Here is a 25,787-nt window from a genome sequence, read left to right on the forward strand (position 1 = left end):
TTTTTTGGGTGAACTTGCAGCTTTTACAGGCAAGAACGGTGCATCATAAGAACTCAGGTAGATCTGCGGATTTGCTCTGCGGTGGTTGAGCAGGAAAGCCGTGGCTTTAGGAGCTTTGTGTCAGCTGATCCCAGCACTGCACAGGCTCTGTAACACACACCAAGAAAAGCACAGGTCACCGGGCAAACTGGAGGGGTGTGTGAGTATGCATGTGTGTGTGTGTGTGTGTGTGAGTGGCTTGGCCCTTGGCACGCTTTCCTGATGCAGAATGGGGGTGACAGACAGAGCTGACAGTCCAACCTTTGCACTGCGTAATAGACAGACAGAGAAGTGGGAACCGGGGAAGTCTGTCACGGGGGAATACAGACGTAAACATGGCCACTCTATCACCAACACTCACCTCCCTGACAAAATATATTAGCAGTGGAGTTCTCAGTGCACACCTCTGCGCTTAAACTCGCTGATGATCTGCATACACTTACAAACACACACACACACACACACACACTTAGTGCACGCAAGCAAGTGTGCCGCCGTGGGACAGCATCGCCTGCTCTAATTGCAGTTTTAATTGTTGTGGTGATTCTAGTGTGTCACTGATATATCTGATGAGTCTGACGTGACTTATTGACAGATCTCTAGAGCGTGTGCAGCGACCTGACAAAAACGCATTGATTAATTACTAGCCATCCAAGACAATTAACTGGAACAGAATGCGAAAACAAGCGGCGAGCAACTTTTGCCGCGCCGCCATCCTACCCTCGTTTAAACCCTCTGAGGATACATCAAACAATTTCTTTCCCTCCGTTTCCAAGGCAACGCTAATATATTAGCTCACCAGTGTTACTGGAAAGCATTTCACTTGACAGTTTTAAAAATGATTTAAAAGCCGGCTTAGTATGTGAATCTCATCCACACTACAGTAAATCAGGCTGTGGACGAATCCCTCTCCAGCTGTCATAAAAGGATCGAGAGGGGAAGAGGCTCCTTTGCCTGTGGTCTTGCCGGAGAGGCTAGTTTGGGTGAAATATCTCCAGATTCCTGCTGTTCTCATCCATTGTTTACACTCTAAAAAAACCAAGCAGACACTTAGGCCATTTGTCTTCACAAGCCTGAGTGAGTCCAAACGTCTCAAAACACTAGCTTCTAATTATACACAATATACAGTATAGTGTACATAACACTGAAATAAAATTAAAAAAATAATTTCAGAAAAAAATTCAATTTGATTTGTGGACTAGAAATAGTGCAAAATCTTAAGTAATATGCCAATATAAATTTTTTTCAGCAAGATTTTAAATCTCTGTAACAAAACGCCTGTAACAAAATGTCCATCCATCCACAAAAACAGCATTTTAAGTTCCTGATGTAAAATCTATCCCAAAAAGTGCACTACTGTTCAAAAGTTTGGGGTCAGTAGGATATATATATATATTAATTTTTTTTATTTATTTTTAATGAAATGTATACTTTTGTTTAGCAAGGACGAATTAGATCAAAAGTGACTTTTACAATTTTAGAAACGTTTTCTACCATCACAAAATGTATCACAGTTTTCACAAAAATGTTAAGCAGCACAACTATTTTCAACTGTTAATAACAATAAATGTTTCTTTAGCAGCAAATCAACATATTAGAATGATTTCTGAAGGGTCACGTGACACTGAAGACTGGAGTAATGATGCTGAAAATTCAGCTTTGACTTCAAAGGAAATATTCAAATAAAAAAAGTTATTTTAAATTGTAATAACGTATCACAATATTACTGTATTTTTGATCTGCTTGGTGAGCAGAAGAGACTTCTATCAAAAACTTTAAAGAATCTTAATGACTGCAAACTGATGAATGGTAGTGTATGTAACTTAAGGATGCTCCCTTCAAAGATATCTAATTTTAGCCTAATTCTAAGACAGCATCACATCCTTTGCAGAGAATAATGCATTATGACTAGTTTAGTTATTATGAATAAATCTATATTTAAATACCCAATATTTGTGAGAAGTGTGCGTTCTAAATGAGTCAGCTATAAAGATCCATGACAGTATGCTGCCTTAGTAGTCAGCTACCCATGTTAGCAGCAGACAGCTCACTATGTTTGGGAACCGAGCTAGAATCTCCCAAAAATGAGGAGGCAAACACTATTGGAGAGGAGCTCTGCTTCTTGCTCCCATCACAGCATGCGCGTATCTGCTAATACTCGTCTATTCTACAGTGTTCTTCCTCTCCGCCTGCCGATGCATGACACCCTCTTACAGAGCCCTGCTTGCTGTTCTCTCTTTGTCTCCCCCAAACTTGTTTTTTTCCCTCACTGAGTCTTTCTCGCTTTCTTCTCCACCGCCGTCTCCCCCCTCCCTTCTTCTAGTGTTTCCCTGCCCCTCTCCGATTGAGCTCACTTTCCCCTAGACGGCGCAGGTTGGTGCTGGCGCACATAACAATCGCAGAGGAGCTTCTAGCACTTACAGTAAATGAAGCTCGGGCAGCAGCCCACTGAGATGCATTAGATTAGGTAATTGAGATATGAGTGATGGCGCAGGCCAGCCCCTGCCGCAGAGGTCTTGGAAATAAGCATTTGCCGCATCCGGCGTATTACAGCCTCAGATTATGGAGGGCCCTGATAGAATAATGTCAGCCGAACACAGGGCTAAAATTGAACTGTCAAGAACTGTCAAATACACAATAATGTGCTCGGCAAACCCAAGTCATTTCGCCGCTCTGGACTGGCTGACGGACTACAGCCGGACCACATGCGTTTCAGAGTGCGCTTTGAGAAAACGTGCATCTGATGCATATTCAATTTGAGAAACTTGAGATGCTAATGATTTTAAGCAGAACTACTTCCGTTGACTCTCCTAACAGGATTTGCAAGGGGAAAACGTATTTGTTTAAACACTGTTGGCTTTCTTTAAGCGGACACCTTTTTCCCTGCTCGATCTGCTGTGTTGGTGTGCTAAAACAATCACCTGTGTTTGGATTAATGGCTTTAATTCTGAGGACTGGCAGGGCGTAGCCACACAAATGTCCATATTTCCATCCGTGCCTCGCTAGCTGTGAAGTTAAAATTGATTCAGGCCTTGGCACCTCTGAAACGTGATGCAGTAAACAACTTGGCTTCAGTTCAGCACGTTTGTGCATCACAGAAAGAGAACTCTATATACCAACACATACAGTCTGTATATACATACAGTCAAACCTAAATGTATGCAGACACCTTTAAAATTCTCACACGTTATCATATAATACGCTATAGTTTAGAAAATATGACAAGAGCTCAAGAGTTAAACTGTGACAGAACAAATTCATCTTTGATAGAAAGATATCATGGATTACAATTAACCAATCAGCTGTCAAATTTAAGTACACAATTAGATGTTCCGATTGGTGGCTGATGACCGATTTCAAAACACAGCATCATGAAGCTTTGAAGCGTTATGAATCAGTGAGTCGATTCAGCGGTTTGACACATGATCCGAATCATGAAACGACTCGCTGATTCATAACGCTTCGAAGCTTCATGATGCAGTGTTTTGAAATCGGTCATCCCTATATAAGTCGTTATTTAGGTTTTTTTTGTGCACAAAAACTATTCTCATCGCTTCATAAAGTTATTGTAGAACCACTGTAGTGAGATGGACTTTGTAACGACGTCTTTAGTACCTTTTATGGGTCTTGAGAGTGTAAAGTACATTGTGCCAATGGAGGACTTTCAGAGCCATCAGATTTCAACTAAAATATCTTAATTTGTGTTCCGAAGATGAACGGAGGTCTTACGGGTGTCGAACGACATGAGGGTAAGTAATTAATGACAGAATTTTCATTTTTGGGTGAACTAACCCTTTAAGCGCAACATGGTCAGGTCAAAGTGTCTGAATAATTTTGGTCCCAAATTTGTATACATTTTACTGGTAGGCCACTGTATCAAGACTTTTTGGGTATAAAATGTCACATTTTACATTATTTTGCTATCCTCACTTACATAAATGAACTACAGTGTCCTATACCCACTAGTACAAAATTATATCTGGTGTCTAAAGAAACTGCGGCAATGCTGTAGAATATATATTTATCTATACATCTCAACTTGTCTTGAATGATTGTTGAAAAATGTACATTATATTAATCACACAGCTCTCTATATAAAGTTGGATATATATATAAGTATATCCAACTTTACCCACATACATACACTAATGTACAACGATATATATATATACTACTTTATATGGCAAATCTCAACTGCTTGATTGTTTATATTGTTGCAAAATGTAATCAATTTTATTGCCCAGCTCTAATCTGCTATATGTGACTAAAGTATAAGACATGAAGATATTATAAAAATTAACATCTTGATTTTCTGTAAAGCTGATTTGAAGCATTGTGTATTGTGAAAAGCAATATACAAATACAATTGACTTGACTTTTCATGAATATTCATGGATTATTTCCTTTACTTATAGAGTGTAGCCCTCAAGTGAACCGTATGAAAACAAACAAAATAATTAACTTGTAAATCATCCAAGTGTGCGATAAAAAAACAGCTCTCTGGTGATTTTTCTCCTTCTTTCTGGATTGAAGACAGAGATATCATCACTTGAAATAACCCACAAATCAATACCTCACCGTTAGCATGTGCTCACCAACTTCCAGTGGCAGCACTTCATTTAGGTAATGGCCTAAAGAGCCAGTGGGAAAAGAGTGGACTGACATGGCAGCCCCACGCAGCACACACAGCAGAGTGCACTTAAAGCACAGCCGTCTAAATCAGGGCCAATTAGTGTGTCTGTGGACCACAGCAGCTGGGCTAAGTCTGGGGGCAGAGGTGCTCGGGCTGGAGCTGAAAAATTGCGGTAGTCCTGAAGCAGGCCTTTCCTGAAAGAAAGAGAGGAGGGGGTATGCGAGGGAGAGATAGAAAGAGGACAGTGGCCCACCGTCGGTCAAAGAATACAGTGTATTCTTTTTCTACTAACCTCTCCCGACATCAATCACGCAAGCTGGAGGTAGAGTGAGAAGTCAACTCGGCCACTGAGGAAAAATATCTGTAATGATTGACGCAGGGGCTGTTGTGTCGACCTCTGCGCTTTTATGGAGACTGACTGTAGCAAAATACGTTCATTACGGACTTGTTTACTATTTTACTTGTTTACTTTTAGTCCATGAGCATAAGCTTTGAAGCCATCTATATCCTAGTGTATTCCTAAAAACACTTTTTAACATACTGTATATTTAAATTTTACAGTCTTTTTCTTCCAGGAACTATATTGACTATTTAATATTATCTTGCACGAATGCCGATGCAGCCAAATAGCAAGTACAAAGTCATGGTTCATGAATGTGTCCAAACTGATCGGTGTAAATATCTAAGTACATCCCTAAAAAAAATACAATAGAAAATAAACGGTCACTGTGATTTTGCCAAATAAGACATGTCCTGGAACAACATTCCTTTCTGAAAATTTAGTCCTAACCCTATCCCTTCCCCTAAACCTGACAGGAAAACCAGAGGGAAATGATAGGTGAATAACACTGATGTAGAAGCACCTAACCCTGGCCGTATAAGCCATAATTTGACAGAAACTGTAAACTTGCCCTTCAAGTCTGATTGATTGATTAGTATGATGTTCTATGATCAACAAAGATGTCGATCCAGGAACATGTTGTATGCATTCACCACATGTCAACACAGGAGACGGGAAAGTGCAATTTACACAACAAAATGAGTTTGATTTGTTGTGGCGTGTGCATCCCCATCTCAAAAGTGGTTCTCTTTGCATCTTGGCAGGGGCCATTAGAGGCTCTGGCATCTCAAACATCCTGAAGGACGGAGCCGCTGCGGCGGGGTGGTAAGAACATGATGTAGAGAGCTAAGCGAAGGTATCTTCAGGACAAAGAGCAACCGCAGCGGGACAATGAGTGTGAACAATCCGAGCGTTTTATTCATCCTGCTGTTGTCCTGAGCTGGGGCTATCATGCATAAGCACGCCACCACAAACAAACTGCAGCATGGGCGCCTCCACCACTCCTGATCGCCTCCACTGTTTCAACCTGCAAATTCCTTTGGCTTGTTTTAAAGGGAGAAGCGTCCTATTCTGTCAATGTCACCGCGGATATCCCTATATACAATGCAATTGAAGATAAGCCTAATCTTGCACACCCACACGGCATCTTCATTTTTTCCCCTATCAAAGCCGACAGTATGTACAAACCAGAGGATTAGCCACAGACTTCTATCCTTTGGAATAAACTCAAGCACAATACGTGCAAAGTAAACCTAGCAAGGACAAAACACAAATATTGTTCCATGTACATTTAACCTATAAATAATAACAAATCCATTATTGTGTACGGAGAATATGACAACGTACATTTGATATCAAATTTCTCCTTAATAATAAACAATTCAAAAAAGTTAAATGAGCAAAAAAAGCCATTTATGCACTACTTAATGCATTCGTCGAATGCTTCTTTCCATTTAATGCTTATTCACTGCAAAACCAAGGCGCAGACATGCTTCCTGATTTGAATAAGATTAGATATACGAGGTATTAGAAGATTTCTGTTGCATACATACGGGGTTCATAACATCTGCGCTGGTGCACGGTGTCATTTGTGTGTTTACAAATTGAAGTAAATGGATTATGGAGGCCTTCTTTACAACACAGAGATCTACAAACAACACAACAATTCCATGTTGGAGAAATTCCATGACTCTTTATGAGGTAATTTCCTCCATGTCATACATTAGAAAAGCTGCCTGTGTAGATTAAAAAAACAATATTCAAAGCAGGCGTGAAACTATTGTGCTTTAAGTGTGCCGATTAAAAACACAAATACCCTTTAAAAAGCTCACGCGGAACACAAACAAAAGTTATAAATAAAAAAATGATAGTATTCTGGATCTGACTTTTGTTTGCCAAAATGCAAATGTTAGATATAAATGTATTTTCATCACATCAGCTAAAGGCCTTAATTCTGCTCTCTTATTTTAATACTTGGCTTTACGGCCTGTAATTGTATGATTTGCATTTTTTTCTGCCCATTATAAATAATCCATGCAACACACGGCCTGGCTGCCAAGCTGGCATTACTTTATATTTAATCTTGTGAAACAGTCGCTTTATCTCCTTGTTCAACCTGGGGTTTATCTTTTGTTGTGGCACCGTACTATTGATGTGAAAATGTTTACAAAGCAATATACTTGCCCCATTTAGCGAACGCGTGAGTTCATGGTATTAATATGACCATTTTATCACCCCCAGCGTGCTTCACTCAGTCATTGACTTAATAACAGTCACTGTTTTCTTTAATGGCTCCTTTGCCTAAGACGTGGCGTCTTGTTAACAATGCCGTAATAAGGAGCCAGCATTTATATGTATCACCAGGAGAGCAGAGAGCGTTTTTTTGTTTTGTTTTGTGGTGCAGAACTATCGACCGTGGTATTCTCCTTCAACTCCCTGTGGGGTTGAGAGCGGAGCCCCCCTTACATCGGCATGTGCTCCATTATCATTTCAATACAAGTATGACACACCGGCGTGCGGAGGAATGCTACGTTTCTATTTCCACTCCACAACCGATAGCAAACAGCATCTGCCCGGTGTGAGGTTTCCCCGACACCCTCCTCTCATCTACCCCACCCCCCCCTTTGCCCTGCCGCAAGCAAAACAGCAACACTAGCAGCTAGCGTAATGTGCGCCACGAGGCCACGGCAGCACAGGACATTCTAAGACTATAACCAGTTACATAATCGCCGCAATAAACACGTTCCGATTGTGCTCAACACACAGCACTTAACTCCCACTGACGATAACAGAGTACGCAGCAACCCTTCACCAGCTTCCAAGGGAAATAAAAGAGGGAGCGATCTAACACTATACTTCATTCTTACACTCAAGGGCCATGCATTTTCCAAACGATGAAACATATAATCACTGCGGCCCGGGGATATTTTACAGTCGGCGAACATGGTGTTTGAACAGTCTGGATCTTTGTTAAGTCATGGGGAATAATCGGATAGGCAAAATTGGCGCTTGTTTTGTTTTTAGCAAGCTTTTTTTGTTGTTGGGGGGGGGGGGGGGGGGTATCAGATTTGATTCAACATATTTATTTGAGAATAATATTGTGATATTATGTGTAATATAATATTGTGTTTTTAAATGTGAATTCCCTTTTAAAGCAAAAAAAAAAAAAAAGGGTAACACTTTACAATAAGGTTACATTTGTTAACAACATAAGGTAATACATTATTAAAACTGACAGTTCATCTATTAATATTATTTAATGGACCTGAGCAAACATGAACTAACAATGAACAGTTCACAAAGATGAATAAATGTAAAATGTTAGTTAATGTTAACTAATGGGACCTTACTGTAAAGTCTTACCAAAAATTTAATTATATGGAAAGTGGCAAAATGAAAACACACACACACACACACACACACACACACACACGCACACACGCACACACGCACACACGCACACACGCACACACGCACACACGCACACACGCACACACGCACACACGCACACGCACGCACACGCACGCACACACACACACACACACACACACACACACACACACACACACACACACACACACACACACACACACACGCACACACCCCAATTTGATTATATATTCTCTTTTCTAATTTCTGTCAAGAGGAGCTGCATTTGAAATGAGAGGACTGGCAGAAATCTGCATGATGTATTCAGCATCTAATGAGCGGCGGGGTGAATTGTAGGCACAAGGCATATGCAGTGCCCTGCGAAATCCCCTCTCCTGCACACTATGATTATTCACCCTCATGTAGCTTTGCACTTCCTCTATTCGGTCAAGCCCACAGGATTTACCAATCCAAAGCTCTGACGGCTCGAGAAAAAGAGGCCTGTCCTCCTCCAGAAGGGCTCCCTGCTTTGAGACGCCCTGGCTCCCCGCACTGCCAGGGCTCAGGCGCACCACAACTGAGGCGCATCCATCTGTGTGCCTTGTAGGTGCTGTGGAGATAACCAATTTTTCAAAGCACAACCAGAACTTGCATAATGCCTCATGCACCCACGTTATGACTCACTAAATTACATAAACAGAATGTGGGGTATTCTCTCTCTCCCTCTCTACCTCTTCCTTGCGCGCTCGCTCTTTTTGCTTTTTTCCTGCCATTGTTATTTCTTCCAAAATCATTTTCGACTGAACAAAGCTACTGAAAACAATGTAATGAGGGTATAAATAGTCATGTCAGCTTATGTAGAGGATCATGTTTTCTTTAGGAAGAATGGGGGGGGGGGATGACAATGTACACCACAGTGTGGGAGATTAAACCACACACAAAAAGTGGGGGGGGGGGGCGTTTTACTTAATTTTAATCTGAAAATGAGCTAAAGCAATAAAAAAAGTTTTAAAAAATGGCTCAGAAAGTTAAAATAAGAATGTGTAAAAAAAACTATTCATATGGGCATTGAATTATATTTTGATTAAAAATGCTTGTCAAACGTAAAACATATTGAATATTTGTACAAATCTGTAATAATTGACTCCTCCCACAAATGCAAAAACAGCCAATTAAAACAGTCATATGGTTAACAATGAATGATACACTGGAAGTTACATTTTACCTACTTTGCACCAATATGTGAATCCTCATATTAAATAATTTTAGCAAACATTTGAAAAGGAAATCAAAGTGAAATCAAATGAAATTTTGAATAAATATTCAATATCTACACGATTAGCTAAATGTGTGGAGAATAGTTTTTATTTGCATTTTAGTACATGCTTATTACAACTTACATTTTATAAACATTTTAGTAAAAAAAAAAAGTAAAATGTCAACAAAATGTAAATAAAATTGTGGCAAGCAGCGAGGCCGAGGAGACGTGAGAACGGGGCGAGGCCGGTTGTGAGTTATAATGAGCGGCAGCATGTGCGCCGCACCAGTTTTGTGTCTCACGGAGGAGCTCGGACGCATAAAAGGAGGAGCGACGACAGTGAAGGACCAGAGAGGACCAGGCCTGGAATTTACGTTATTGTTATGTGTGTGCGCGGCAGTCATCCGTGAGTGGCTGCCGCTTTTACTTTTAGTTTGTTTGTTTTATTGATTAAAGTGTGTTGAGCGTTCGTCATTTCCCAACTCCTTCTTCCCATAACAACAAACCCCGTTACAAAATATATTAGTTTCAATTTATTTTGATGGTCCCTTTAACATGTCATTAGAATTGAATTATATCTATTGACATTTTTTACCTGCTTATACTGCACAAAAATACAATGCCACACATTTAATCAAATTCTTATTTAATTTCATTTGAATAAATATGTGGAATCACAAAGTATACATTGGTGAAAATATAACTTCTAAAATATAATTCAATGTCTACACATGATCGTGTTTTGATTGGTTGATTGACTGGACAATAGTGTTTGCTTATTTCACCTTATAACTAAAAATGTACAGTAAGCCACAAAATCTAAATAAAAGCTACACTCCAAACCTCTCCCACAAATGATGTTACACACAAACAGCCAATCAAAACAACGCCATGTGGCCAGAACTGAATGATATTTTACCTGTTTATATTACATGTGTGATTCTATGTGATTCCACACATTTAATCAAATTCAAATATTAAAAGAATCTTAGTCCAATTTGAAGTTACTAAGTAAAAAAGTTAAAAACCAAAAATCTAGTTTCAGAACAAGCAGCTGCATTCTAAACTCCTCCCACAAATTATGTCCCACTCTAACAACCAATCAAAACACAGCCATGTGGTCGGCACCAAACGATGCGTCAGAAGTTACGTTTCAACCTTCTTCTGCAGTACAAACACATGAATCCACACTCTCAATCAAACAGATCTGTACCGCACACACCGCTTCACTATAGTGCCCCTTCATGTGCGAGTCAAGTCACGGCCCAAATGTGTCACATAAAGTGCGTTAAGTTCAATTGTTAGTTGTAATTGCTCTCGTAAGTACTTTCCAATGCAGATGTCATTATAATCATTATCATTTTTGCAGCCTGAGAGAGTCATCAATATTCCAACAAAGGTTCAGAGAGGGAGAGCGAGTGTGTGCGAGGGAGAGAATATCAACAAAACAAACTATAATTCCCCGCTATTTCAATTACCCATCATTAGCTCGCATTTCCATCCCATTGCCATTCCCCCAGCAAAATCAAGGTCTCTCACACTCATCCCCATTAGCTGCAATAAAAGCATGCCTGATGTTTAGCAACAAAAGCAACTCGCTGCTCTGTTAGCTGACTGATCACACTATGAGACCCAGGCGTTCTCTGACATTAACACACACACACATACAAATACGCGCATCCGTCCGCGCACCGGCGCTCAACTGGAGTCCTCGGCGAGAAATTCCCTTTCCTTTGTAGGTCAGACTTAGACGCAGGCATACTCAGATTGAAAATTTCATTATAAAACCTGCCGTACACCCCCCCCACTGCCTTAGCCCCGGGTCTCACGACACTATATTGATTTTAATAGATACCAACTCACCCCCTCGTGACGTGAGAGCTCTTGTGTGGAAGAATAGCTACCAGGCAGTGTTAACAGTGGCCGCACAGCTCCATGAAGCAACACTCATGCACTCTCACACTGAATGGAAAAGGATCATTTCAAACAGCAAGGCAAGAAACAAAAAAAAGCCACGCGCAAGGGGGGAAGCACACAGAGACAGAACGAGGGAAGGGAAAGGAGAGAGAGAGAGACAGGGAGGGAAGAGAGAGAAAAAGAGAGAGAGAGAGAGATGGGAAATTAATAATCCCAGAGACAAGTCCCCTCTGTGTTATTCATCAGGCTGCTTACTTGCAAGCTGCGGAGGAGCGGAGATATGCAGAGGGGAGGGGCCAACGGCACACTCCATTGGTTCGCGTGCCTCATTCCTATACATCGCAGCCAATCCATTTTTTTTCCCGATTTTTACCGTGCCGCCTCGCCTTGGAGGTACAAATATACAGTAGCTGCCTTGGGGTTTCACAAGAGGGAAGTGAGGAGAGGATAAAAGACAAATGAGGAGCTAAAAAGGGGGGAAGGAGAGGGGAAGGCGCTGGATGAGGAACACTGCTTAGGGGCTTCAGCAATGCTGCCTTCAGTTAATGCACTATTAACTTTATTTGAGCTGACTTCCCATTTGATCCTCTGCGGTGGGGTCACTCAGTGGTGGGCAATTTCTTCCCAAATCACACCATAATGAAATTGCTGGCTATTTCCCAAACCTACAATACTACTACTACTAATAATAATAAATAAATAAATAAATAAATAAATATATAAATATATATAAATATATATATATATATATATATATATATATATATATATATATATATATATATATATATATATATATATATATATATATATATATATATATATATATATAAATAAAAGAGAGGAGAAAAAAAAAAAACAAGTGAAATAATGCAGGTGATGTTGGCTGGCTGCCCTTGCTGTCAGACATTACAGGCAATTCCTTGCCTCCATTTTCCATGTTACAATGAATACATTTCACAGCTCACTTGCTCTAAAGTGTGGGTGGTACAGCATAACAACCTACACCATGTGAGAGAATATCTAACACTTTCACCTCTCTCTTTTTCTCTGGCGTTGCAGTAAAGCGAAGCGAATCTCCAAACCTCCACACTCAGCCAAGCTCATCAATTATTGAGGCTGCACATCGGCCCCACAAAATCTGATGCTTTAAATGTAGTTTTGTGTTACAGTCTGAGCGAAAAAGCTGATGCAGAGGAAAGGCTTATTTCGCTCCTTTGCGCAACTGTGCGGACATTGTGTTAAACAGTCTACAAATTAAAACGCCATGGCGGAAAAAAAAGAAAAAAAAAACGATTGTTGAGACATTGGCTTCACGAATGTTACTCTAAAGTTCTCATTATTTTAAGGATGTGGAAAAACCTCAGCTGTTTAAAATATGCTAAAGAAGATGTTTTGATGAATGTTCGGGTCCAATTTGACTCACATTACATGAAAAAAAGACACTGAGACAAAAAGAGCCAAGTCAAGCACAATGGCATCAATATGTAACCGAATTGCAGTAGGAGCGATGATTTTACAACTGAAAAAAATGGGTGGGTAATTAAAGGATTAGTTCACTTTTAAATAAACTTTTGCTGATAATTTACTCACCCCCATGTCATCCAAGATGTCCATGTCTTTCTTTCTGCAGTCGAAAAGAAATTAAGGTTTTGGATGAAAACAGTCCAGGGTTTTTCTCCATATAATGGACTTCAGTGGGCTACAAACGGTTCAAGGTCCAAATGTCAGTTTCAGTGCAGCTTCAAAGGGCTTTAAACGATACCAAACGACACCAGACGATGAATAAGGGTCTTATCTAGCGAAACGATCAGTTTCTGCGAGAAACCGAGCAGTATTTATGCTATTATTTTACCTCTTAACAGAACGCGATCGTCTCTGAGCTCCGCCATCACTTCCGGAGAGTGAGGTCAAATTAGATCGTGGTCATAGATGTATACGTAGATGCCTCATTAGCGACTGCACGGATCAGTAGAATGAGGCATCTACTATCGATATATCTATAACCACGATTGAATTTGACCTCTCACCCCGGAAGTGATGGCGGAGCTCAGAGACGATCGCGTTCCTCTGTTAAGAGATAAAATAATAGCATAAATACTGCTCGGTTTCTCGCAGAAACTGATCGTTTCGCTAGATAAGACCCTTATTCATCGTCTGGTGTCGTTTGGTATCGTTTAAAGCTGCACTGAAACTGTCATTTGGACCTTGAACCGTTTGCAGCCCATTGAAGTCCATTATATGGAGAAAAACCCTGGACTGTTTTCATCCAAAACCTTAATTTCTTTTTGACTGCAGAAAGAAAGACATGGGCATCTTGGATGACATGGGGGTGAGTAAATTATCAGCAAAAGTTTATTTAAAAGTGAACTAATCCTTTAAGTAGTCAATTGTTCACAATTACTGCATGTTGTTGCTATGAAATATGTTCCATTTAATTACATGGCAATACAATTATCAATATATATGGAAGTATTAGATCAATTAAAAATATATAAATATAAAAATTATTGTTTCTATTATTTGTTTTATACTACTACTACTACTACTAATAATACTAATTATTATTAACTCTTTCCCCACCAGCGTTTTTTTTTTTTTTACTTCCCAGCCACTGCCAGCATTTTTTTATCCAATCTTTCAAATGAACATGCAATATATCAAAAGAAAGAACAGAGCCTTTGCTTAAAAACAATGCATTATTTTTTATCAACACTTGAATGTGGCTAAGTTTCATAAAAAAACATTTTGAGCAAAAAGCTGAGAAAATCACGTTTTTGTCAAATACTACGTCCATATCGGATTCAGAATGATGATCAAAAACATAGATGGAGTAGATTGAGCCCATCAACACCCCCAAAGCGTCACATGGGTTGACATTTCACTCTTGTTACATTAGGCAGTTTAGATTTTTTATGCTGTTCAATGTTGATGATCGCGTTATTTCTCATATGCATCTGCTTACATATGATATCACTTGTTTCTGCTTCTTTTTCCCCTGTGTTTTGATCCAGAGATACTCTTTCGGGAGATGAGTCATAGCACTCATACCATATAGGCTAACAGTGAAAACACGGAAAGTCAGAAAATTCTGTCAATGGCAGGGAAGTCTCATAAATTCATCCGTTCAGTGTTCTATTGTGCATTTAATTATGTACAACATTATTATGTTTATATTATTTGTTTATATAGTAATAATAACAAAATTATTTGATGCGAGATTTGATCTTTAACATCAGTTCAGGTTTTACTATGCAAACCATCTAAAAGCTAGTCAACTATTAACTAACTGTCCATTCTGACCTACCCTTATTTTATTTCAAGAGTAATTTCGAGGTGTGCTAAGAGTAATCCCACCACACTCGTAGAACTGATTTAGGTTTATTGTCTTGTGTGCAGATTAGTTCAATCCAGACCGGGGCTGCTCATTTTAATGGCTGAATGTGGCAGAGTAATTTCACATTTTGGCACAAAAAGGAGCCACCGCAGGGGGGCTATGAACAGTCAGTTGGATATGGCAAGGGGACAGTCATGTGAAATCACGGACCGAATGTGAGCGGTGAGAGGCCAATCCTGGCTCGTTGTAATCAGCTAATTAAGCACTTCAGTCAGGCCGGCGAAGGCTGCCACATTTCCCTTTGTTATCAAATTCATTATTTGAGGTTAAAAAAATGGAAGGGAACACTAACAAGATGGACTAGAAGCTCAGTGTGAGCGTACGAAAGTATGAGCAGGAGGTTGAGATGTGACATCTCTCTCTCATTCTCTGTAACATCTTGGGCCAGATCTGGAATCTGATACTCTCAGAATGCAAACACAAACTGCTTGGCTGATCTGTGGGATAATGGGAGCGTGGATGTGTATCAGTGGCATAACTGCGCCAGAGAAACAGACGGTAATTACCATTGCCCTCTCTCTCACACCTCCAGTGCGCACACACAGGAAATGGGAAATGGGCTCAGGCGATAGCGAGCCACCTAGCCTCCTCACCTCATTCCCCACCAATTCAAACTAATCTACTTCTTGATTTCAGAGGGAAATCAACAAACATTCATTCCATTGAATCCTCGCCGCTCCACGTGGGGAAGGAGGGGGCTCTGAGAGTAAAAGCGAGCAATGGGAGCCCATTGAAAATGATTGTCTCATTCAGCCGCGGCACACGCGGAGGCCTTTATCCAAACCTGGCTTGAAGCTCATCCAGAACTTTCTATCACATTACAAACGCTCAGCACTGGAGTGCCTGAGATTAATCGCAGGTTAAATGTGCATTTATGTACACTGCATAGCTTGATAACAAGCAAAACCAGACGGGGTAGGGAATTAGCTACTAGAAAAAACAATGCTGGAAAACATGTCCAGATCCCATTGATATTCATAAAATGTTTCAACATTGTAGATTAAGAATGGGGAAAAGACCATCCGTAAGTGTTGTTTCGCATGGACGGCTCTGGGCGATGTCTGATGGTTCTCTTGTCCCGCCGTCGGCTCTTTTTCCTCTCACTGGGCTTACGGAGATCTTATTGCTTTTATTTTCTGTCATTAAATTCTGTGATAGAATTAAGGATAAGAGCAGCTGGGTACTACATCAATAGAAAATCAATTATATTGTCAAAACTTAGATGTATGACCTGCAATTTTTCATCTGTGCTGAAAAACATCTGAAAAAATAAAATAAAAAATGGTTTATTTTTTGAGGTTTAATCACAATTTTCGATCTGATCCTGAAAAGCTGTTTATCTGCTTCCGTGACATTCATATTTGTGACAACCATATCAAGTAATTCAGTGACAAACAAAATAAACAATGGCCAGAGCTCGGCTCATACATTTTAAGCACTTTCCCAGAGGAAATCGACATCTAACATCCTTCTTGCAGAGGCAAAATTCAACAGACCACTGGTCTGAACACACTTTCCAGACAAAATGGCAGACATACACAAACAGGATTTCCTCCGCATTATCTCATGCCAAAGCATAGCCGTTTTAATTGCGCTGATTATATGAGCATATTGTGAATTCCCCGCTGCCTCGTTGAGTTCAGACTCGAGAGGGCCCCGGGAGCAGCGTCCGCAGTGCTGAAGGGCTCCTCAAGTCCTTGTTGAAATAATTTGAGGGTGAAGTTGTGACCTCGAGCACCTGAAGTACCTTTCAATCTACTGCGGCGAGCATTACGCAAACAATACCTGCCTTCCAGGATTATTCTCAGCTCCAAATCACGAGGGTTTCCTGGATGGCTCCTTTAGACGGCCTTGGGTCACCATCAACCCAACGACGTCCAAACTGCTCCATGTCTACCTGCGTTGCTCCCCAACCCCCTTTGCTGTAGTTAGTCATAAACATGTCTGAAACGCTCTCAAATGACAGCATTTGGGAGTGTTTTTCCTCTCTTCTATCTGTTCACTGTTGGAGCTGTAATTGACTTTATGCTCCATCCCCGATATCTTTGACACAGCTGATGTGAGCTCTCAGCGGAGGCTAGAGATATGTCATACAATCCAATCTCCCGCTCCACTCAGATCACAGTCACCATTTAATTAAAGCCAGCAATGAACACTTTATTTAATGGCCTGGCCCCTCCCCCTCTCCATTACGCCCACCCCTGACTCCTCACACCTCGCAGAGCATCACACAAGATCCTCGATCTAGTCCTAACACAGTATAACCCGTAAGCCAGTAAACCGACAGTAATGTTACAAAATAAGTAATGTTATTTCAAATAAATGCTGTTCTTTTGAACTTTCTGTTCATCAAAGAATCTTGAAAAAAGATGCATCACAGTTTCCACAAAAATGTTACGCAGCACAACTGTTTTCAACATTTCAACATAAAAAAGCTTCTTGAGTAGCAAATATTAGAATCATTTTTAAAGATCATGTGACACCAGACTAGAGTAATGACGCTGAAAATTCAGCTTTGCATCATATGAATAAATTACATTTTACAATATATTCACATAGAAAACAGTTATTTTAAATTGTAATAATTTTTCACAATATTAATGTTTTTATTGTATTTTTGTATCAAATAAATGCAGCCTTGATGAGCATTTTTAACACATTAAGTTATATATATATATATATATATATTGTGTTTGCAAGACATTGTCCAAAGAAAAACACTAGAAAAAGAACACATACCCAACTGACCTGCACTACTTAACGCAAAGCCCATTTTGGTCAAATTATTTTGGAAAAAAATCAATAAAAACTGGTGTATTGTTGGGGGTCTCGCAGTTCTACCTGCTGGGCCATACAGTAATGTGCAAGCAAGGGGTAATATCTGTTTCTTTGGCAGGAAGATTATCCCTTAGTGAATCTGTCACTTCCTATTTCAGTTAACACACTGTTGATTATGGTTCATCACACACGGAAGAAGAAAAAAAAGCAGCATGGCTGAATACAAAGCAAAAACCACAAAAGTCTTCAAAGCCACACAGAGGGGCCAAAGAACCGAACTCTGAGGGCCCCCATTCACAACAATAAAAGACATGGGCTGTTTTGCCCCCGGACACGATCTGAAAATGTGGGCTAATGTGTTTTATAAACAAATGGCTTTTGTATAGTGGAAAGTGGACAAAAACACAATGGCACTCCAGGTCTCTTGCTTTTGTGTCAAAAAGGCGATGGGGGTTAACTGGCTTTTGAGCAATGAGAGCACTTTGGTACATGTCATTTTGAAGGGGTTGCAGTTCACTCAAAATCTATCATCTGAGGCCGTTTTTTTTCTGAGGATGTGGATCAGCACACAGAAGATTTGATTTGACAGGGTCAGGAGGTTGTGCCTAGAGACATTAATAAACTCGCCAAGTCCCTGAGACTCCAGATTCACTTGACCCAACTGCTCCGCCGCTGATCCCAACAAAACTAGCAACAAAATGAAAGTTCAACAAATATTGAGTATTTTGTTACATTTTTTGCCCGATTCTGCCCTGTGTCCTTGAAATCTTTTCATATTTTATCCTTGATTTGTCAACAGACATTTTTCATTCGTTTAACTATTTCGCATAGATCTGATCAACGTTTAACAATATATAACATGATTAACAGCTGTTGAAACGGTAGCTTCAAAGAAAAGAACGACAAAATGTTTGTCTATATGTACAGAATATCCATCCAACCATCCATCACCTCACAGCAAGGAGGTCCCCGGTTCGAGTCCCAGCTGAGCCAGGAGGCCTTTCTGTGTGGAGTTTGCATGTTCTCCCTGTGTCTGCATGGGTTTCCTCTGGGTGCTCCGGGTTTCCCCTCAGTATAGGTGAATGCATGTGTGTGTGAGCTCCAAGCAATGTAATGGGGAGGTTTGGGGAAAGACCTGGCGACCTACCCTGGAAAAGTAATCGGCAAGAAAATGCATGCACAGTCTCTCGTGTATGGCAAGAGATGGCCATAGAATCACCAAGAGTCTGATGGCAGGATAAAGTAGTTATTTTACCGCTTGTCTTTGCACAAACTACAACTAATATAGTTTTAGTCTCTTCCCCCCAACACATTAGCAATGGCATAGCATTGCCTTGGCAACCCAAGGTACCAGTTACAAGTTCATCCAGAATTGGAAATAATCGAATTGGATAGTATAGAGAGATAGGAAAATATTGGGGAGAGCAAAGAGTAACTGAGCAGCAAAACTCAAACCTGTCACAATGGGAGCACTACAGATTCAATGTGTTACATGCACATTCGCTACTGCTGCAGCACGGCTTCAACTGTGTTGTTTTTTTCTGTCCGACCATAAACTCTTTTGAACATATGGTCAAAAAATTATATCATAAAATCTTCATAGAAATATATTGCCTATCAATTTCATTCAAGTGATTGCTTAGCAAGTTCTGAGACTACAGCAGAATTACACACTCTGAAATCTCAGAAAGACATGCCTGCTGGCTATTCTCACATCTCCATAATCGCCCAGACCATCTACCAGCCAAGATCAGTAGCACTCCTCTGAACAGCCATGAAACCACAAAGAAATGAGATCTGTGCTGTGAGGAGGGATACTTACTACCAAGTTGCTTATTCATGTATTTCTGTGATGCATTAATTAAGGAAAGGATGCAGGAGATATATGATTGAGCGAAGAGAGAGAGAGAGAGAGAGAGTCAGGGAAAAACAGATTATGTGAGGCACTCTGGGGCTTTCTTCTTCCAAGCAACTGCAATATGACCGAAGGGATCACGTTAACCCACTTCCATCAGACGACTGTGGAGCCGGGCTTCCAATGAAAAGGAGTAGAGATTTGTTGCTGTAAGACGCTTTGTATGCGCCAGGAAACATGTAAATGTTTCTGCTGCATATAGTAGCTAGCCTGGTGCGAGGTGTTTGACAGCACAGACGTGATGTCTACAATTAAGAAGTATCAAAGAGACGACCCATGGGAGCGCTTACGTCAGGCCGGGGGCACTGAAACTTCTTCTGTGCAGAATGAAGATGTGCAGAATAATCGGGACACATGGGTTTGACACACAAACTGATTTAAATATACCTTGAATGCACCATAAGTCGCTTTAGATAAAAAATGTCTGCCAAATAATATTTACAAAAGTACTGATGCGTCTGTTTTTTTTTCTTTGTAACCTAAATCTATTTTATATCTATTTATTCAAAAATACATTTAAAAAAAATGCAATTCATAAACACAATGACTTGAATACATCTCTTCTTTTATGATGAAAGTTTTTCATTAATGAATTCAAATGATTTTTCTATGGGCTAAAGTAAAGTCTTAAGCTGCCATAATCTTTTATTATTATTTCTTAGAAAAAATTATATTTAATTAATATAAATAAATAAATAATATTATAGAGAAGACCCCTAAATTTGACCTTTATATGACAATGCATGGTTAGACCACGTCGTAAAAAATCAGGTGCTCCCCAAAAATGTTTTATATTTATGAATTCATTATATTATGTAAAAATTCATGATATTTCTAAATAAATAAATACATAAATGAATAAATAAAAATAAAAAACCTGAAATTCTTACGCTGTGCACACTCACACATATTCAAAGTACAAGGAAAATATGCTATTAAATTAAAATTTTTCTTTAAAAAAACTATATAAACAAACATGAATACAAAGAGAACATGGTTTTAAGAACTTGGCATGTGTCTTAAACCAGATTCTTCTTTTTGGACATTTTTTTTTTTGTCTCACAAGGACATTTTCTTATATGTCATTGTTGACCCACTTTACCTACAATACCCTGTCATCTCAACATCTCAAATGAATACTTTAGTTTGCCTGATCATTTTAACTGATAATCTAATCACAAGGATGAAAAACGAGCGTAGAACACCGGCATATGCTCGACTCATCCCAGGCTGTACAAACAATGCACTTTGGCAGCATCTGCTGGGGCCCGAAAAAATTACACACACACGTTGTTACACGAACAGGACACAGAGACCTGCTCGTGTTCCAGCAGGATGTCCACAGTCCATCCACATATACAAAACCAAGCATGTGCATCTCATCTTCGGAGTGTGATAATTGAATAATAATCTAATTTGCATTTTCAGACAGCTCCAGCAAGCAGCAAGGATTTCGACTTTACAGATAATGACAATTATCTCAATTTCCTTTAATGTTTTAATTTCGAGCAGGCACTATTATGTGCGAACAGATAGGGTGAGCGATGATTAAAATAGCAACTTGTGTTGGTTTTGGAGCTTTGAAATGGCTTGTCCTATCAGAGAGAATGCACATGGGAAGCGTCCCTCTCCATCGCTTTAATTCCCTGGTGTTTAGCATATTGTATGCCCATGGCTGGTAAATTAGTCACATCTGGAATAGCCTAATTAACAGATAGGAGCTTAACCTACTTATCAGAGCAAGCCACTTGGACTTTTTCCTTTTTTTTTTTGGTAGAGGGTGGGGGCACCAGGGGGTGGGCAGGCAGGGAGGACGGATGGATGGATTGATGGAGAAAAGAAAGAGTGACTAGATGCTCACTGGCTTCCCAATTTGCTGATGACAGTCTTGTTTTTTTTGTGTTTTTTTTAAGTGAATGCTGCCAGACCGCCTCCCTCTGTGCTTCACACTGACTCATTTCCCGACTAAAAGCGTGCAGATGATGTCAAGGTGTCAAGAAGCGTGGCTGACAGCCCAACATTACCAAACAATTGGCCGGGGTCAACATAAAAACAATACCGCGCTCTCAGACCCTCCATTACAGAAATGGAAAAATTCTGTCAGTCCTGGATTTAATGTTATTTGCAAATGATACAGTACTTAACTACCCTCTTATGCCATCTCTCCACCTCTTTCAGCCCCTCTGCCCATTTCTCTCCTTCCTCTCAAGCCCAATTAAAGGTAAATAGGCAATAAAGGAATTGCTTTAAGTATTAACGCAAAGGTTTCCCCCGTCTTTTATGGTTTAATGGTAAACATGGCTTTTGTACCACAATTTCCACTAATGTAATCTAATAGCTGTTCTAGTAGACCCCGGCATCACATTATTGATATCTGCAGGATGAAAGCAATTTTTCATTTAATGTGCGAGAGGAAGAAAAAGAAAAAAAAAAACAGAACGGTTCCTGTGCTAGCTTGGCTGTATAATGGAAACGGAGGAAATAAAATCATTCATGCCTCTTATGACAGTGTTACGTTTTTAAAACCTTCAATAAAAGCGTGGCCTTTCCGATTCCCCCTAATTAATCATTGGCAACCCTTTAAGCGTTGCGGGGATGGGGCGGACGATCTCTGCCATAAATTTAAGAAATACCGTCTTACACGATAAGACCACTGCGGCTGTTTCAATCCCTTTTGTACGCATCCGGCCTTAAAAAACATTTCCACAGCTAACAGCCGAGCATATTAGAAAATAAAATACAATTCTGCCACCTGACACTTCAATTTAGCCCGCTCCAACTGCTGAAGCCATCAGCCCGCTGGCCTGCCTGCCTGCAATGATGGAGAATCCCCCAAATATCACTTAACTGATCTGAGCCAGGCACGTAATGCTCATGCACTCTCCCCCACTGCATTACCGACACACACACACTCTCTCTCTCTCTCTCTCTCTCTCTCTGCAGTGCGTTCCGCTCACACACACAATCTCATTTTAATTGACTGCATTGTCTGGGCCGGGGCTGCGGGGAGTGCCTCCACCCTCCTCTCTCCACCCTGCCGCTTTGAGGAGTATTTACAATCCGATAATCTTCAAGCTCCTCACCACATCTATTACACTGCAGAAGAACAGACACAGAGAAACCGGTGCCTTTAAAAGGGATAGTTCACCCAAAAATGAAAAGGTGCTCATCATTTACACGTTTCAAACCTGTATGACTTTTTTTCTTCTGTGGAGCGCAGAAGGAGATATTTTAAAGAATGTGCAGGCCACTCTTTCCCATGAAATTACAATGAATGGAAACTGGAACCTTTGAGATTTAAAAGGATTCATAAGCACCACAAAATATTCTAAATGTGATCCATGTGGCTTTTAGATTACATACACTGTACTTAAAAAAATAAAATAAAACAAAGTTTGAAGTACTTTTTTTTTTTTTTTTACATGAAAATACTTATTATTATACTTATTTAATATATTATACTTAATATTATTTCCTTCAGCTGAGACAATTCAGATGCACACTGTTCACCATGAGGCCTTTGAATTGCTTGAAAAGGATGGGAAAATACAGTTGTACAGTTGCATTATGCAAATCTGTCATATAGGCTGCATAAAATTATAATCAGAACATTATAATTATGTGCTTAGGACATGACTTTTAACAGTGAGACTTTTGTTTTTGCAATCAGGCTCTCATAAATTATATCAAAATTTATCGGTTATCGAATCGGCCAACATGTTCATATCGGTGCATCCCTATATGTGAAAGTTTTGCCCATATAAAGCCAATTTTAACTGAAAACCTTAGCATTCACTTTACATTTTCAAAAGATAATCATTCTTTTGAGTCAGATCTTTTCAATGAATTGGTTCATCTAGTTAACGGTTAATTCATTCATGAATCTAGCTGATTCTTGTGCTCAAATGACACTTTTAATCCCTTTGCAGTAGTAATTATTGAAGAACTTATATTTCAATCTTTTCGTCACAAAGCAATTGTATTGTAATTGTGACTTCAGAATACTTACATATATAGCGCATGAGTCATATGGACTATTTACATGATACTTTAATGGTCCTTTCGTGCCCTTTTTAAAGCTTGAAAGCTCTGGCAACCATTTTTTGTGATTTCATGAGGTAAAAATGACCCATACACTGTCACAAAAAATGTGACAGTGTACTACTCCTAAAAGGTGCATATATTAGTATCTTAGAGTAGTAATAAGTTCCCTTAAGTCACTACTCTAAAAGTACCTATTTACCCCTAAAGTTCAAAGTTACTGTAAGCTGTTGTACCCTTAAAAGGTACAATTTTGTAGGGTGTACATACTGCAAGTAAAATGAAAGTGAGTGAATAAAGACGTACCTTCAATTGTTTAGAGTGGACCTATAAATGCCAGGCACCAACAGGAAGCCCCCACACCAGCCCTTTGTCTTAACTGTGCTTGTTCTCTGCTTCTCTCTCTCTCTCTCTCTCTCTCTCTCTCTCTCTCTCTCTCTCTCTCTCTTATTGCTGAGGTATGGAGCCGGCATAGCAATCTCCCTGCATCGCCATCCTTCACCACATCAAATGATCATTTAGCACGGCCCCCTCTCCGTGATTGATTGACTCAGCCCACGCCTAAATCACCCTCATAAAACTGGTATTGTGACAATGCTGGGAGTGTGACAGGTTAAGGAATCGTATTGATTCACAACTGCAGTCCTGCGGTGTGACTGAGGCACGTCAGTTGCGAGGGCGAGCCCGCAGACCGCAGAAAGAGGCACCCGCTTCGATAACACTGTTGATTTTCAATACACAAAGAACAAGAAAATATGCTCAAACTGGTGCTTTCAAAGTTGATTAGAGAATAGAGCTTGAAGTGTCACTAACAGGTTTAAGAGAGGTCTCAGAAGAGTGCCGCTAAAAGAACAGTAATGCTTCTAGGACTGACTCCGACCTCCATTTTCTCTCCTCAAATGTGGAACGCTGCCATTCAAAGAGAGCTCATTCAGGACACGCTTTTAAAAAGTGTCCTCGTGGACTGTTCATGTGTCAACAGTCCTCTAGCGTTAAAGGAAAGCTTCCCTGACATAAGAGGGCCTTGGGGTATGTCCCAGCCCAAAAAGTCAGTCTTTTTTTTTTTGCTGCAGCATGGGAAATAACACAGAGAATTAGCCAGTCGTGAAGAAACACTCTTTGTTTTCGGGTATTTTACAGAGGTGGCATGTCCCGTGCCAGTCCTCACAAATCGACAGTGGGCTCCAGACAAATCACAGCCAGCCGAGGCAATATATGAGACTTCAGCCCCCCGAACAAGACTGCTGAAATCAGCAGCTTTACAGGGTCAGTCCTCCAACCACCCTCCCTTTCTCTCTCCTACTCTCTATTTTTTTTCTTTACCTTACTGCAGAGACGCCAAAGCAATCAATCTTAACTAGAGCCATTCCTTCTCTGGAGTGAAGGGTGCCATTTGTTTTCTTCCGTTGGGATGCTACCCTTTCCCTGGAATATCTCTCCTGTGCCGATCTTTTACATATTCCTTCATTATTGGTTTAAGATTGTAATAAGAGCTCTAATGTTTCTGAGTCCCCATGGTTTGTAGTCTGAATACCAATAGTGATTTTACCTTAGAGGGATTTAATAATGATTTACGGCATACATTTTCATACCTTTTTTGTTTCTGCCATTGAAATTTCACAAAAATGCTGAACGTATTCAAACAGGTTTCCTAAACACTCCCCCTGTCTGCCATTGGTTAACTAAAGAAATAGCTCTGCCCCCAGACCCATGCCATTGGTTGAGCCACTGTTGCCGTGTTGGGCTGGCCCGGAACGCTCAAACAAACTGAGAAATGTTTTGAAAAAGCCACAGAGACAATACAAGTCTGGATTTATTATAGTTGTCTCGCTAGAATAGGACAAAGTACTTTAACATCTTTTAAAAAAATTACACACTTCAGCCCTAAATTCCCTAAAAATGCACTCCTGCATTCTTGGAGTGTGTGTGGATGGCCTAATGATGATTTAGTAACTGAGACCACATTCATTCCTGGTCATATGTTACAACAGATTTTGGCAAAATTTGAATGAAATATTTTCCCATTATGGATGCTGATGAAGAAATGCAGAAATACACCACATTTGGGGGTATTTTTGCATTAGTGACTTCTGAGCGTTT

General features: G+C 40.0%; 1 protein-coding gene across 7 annotated transcripts in view; it reads right to left on the reverse strand.

Annotated features, from left to right (window-relative positions):
* The window catches only part of rbfox1 (RNA binding fox-1 homolog 1), a 170,762-nt gene that overhangs the window by 77,193 nt on the left and 67,782 nt on the right, over positions 1-25,787 (reverse strand). For 2 of the 7 annotated variants that reach the window (XM_079835797.1, XM_079835800.1), the window contains exon 1: positions 11,503-11,805. The exons of the other annotated variants lie outside the window; for them this stretch is intronic. The gene's annotated coding sequence lies outside the window, so the exon portion shown is untranslated. Of the gene's footprint in view, positions 1-11,502; positions 11,806-25,787 lie in introns of those variants that run through there. 7 annotated transcript variants of the gene reach the window in all.

This window comes from Gobio gobio (assembly GCF_949357685.1).
Source record: "Gobio gobio genome assembly, chromosome: 1".
In the NCBI taxonomy this organism is placed as follows: Eukaryota; Metazoa; Chordata; class Actinopteri; order Cypriniformes; family Gobionidae; genus Gobio; species Gobio gobio.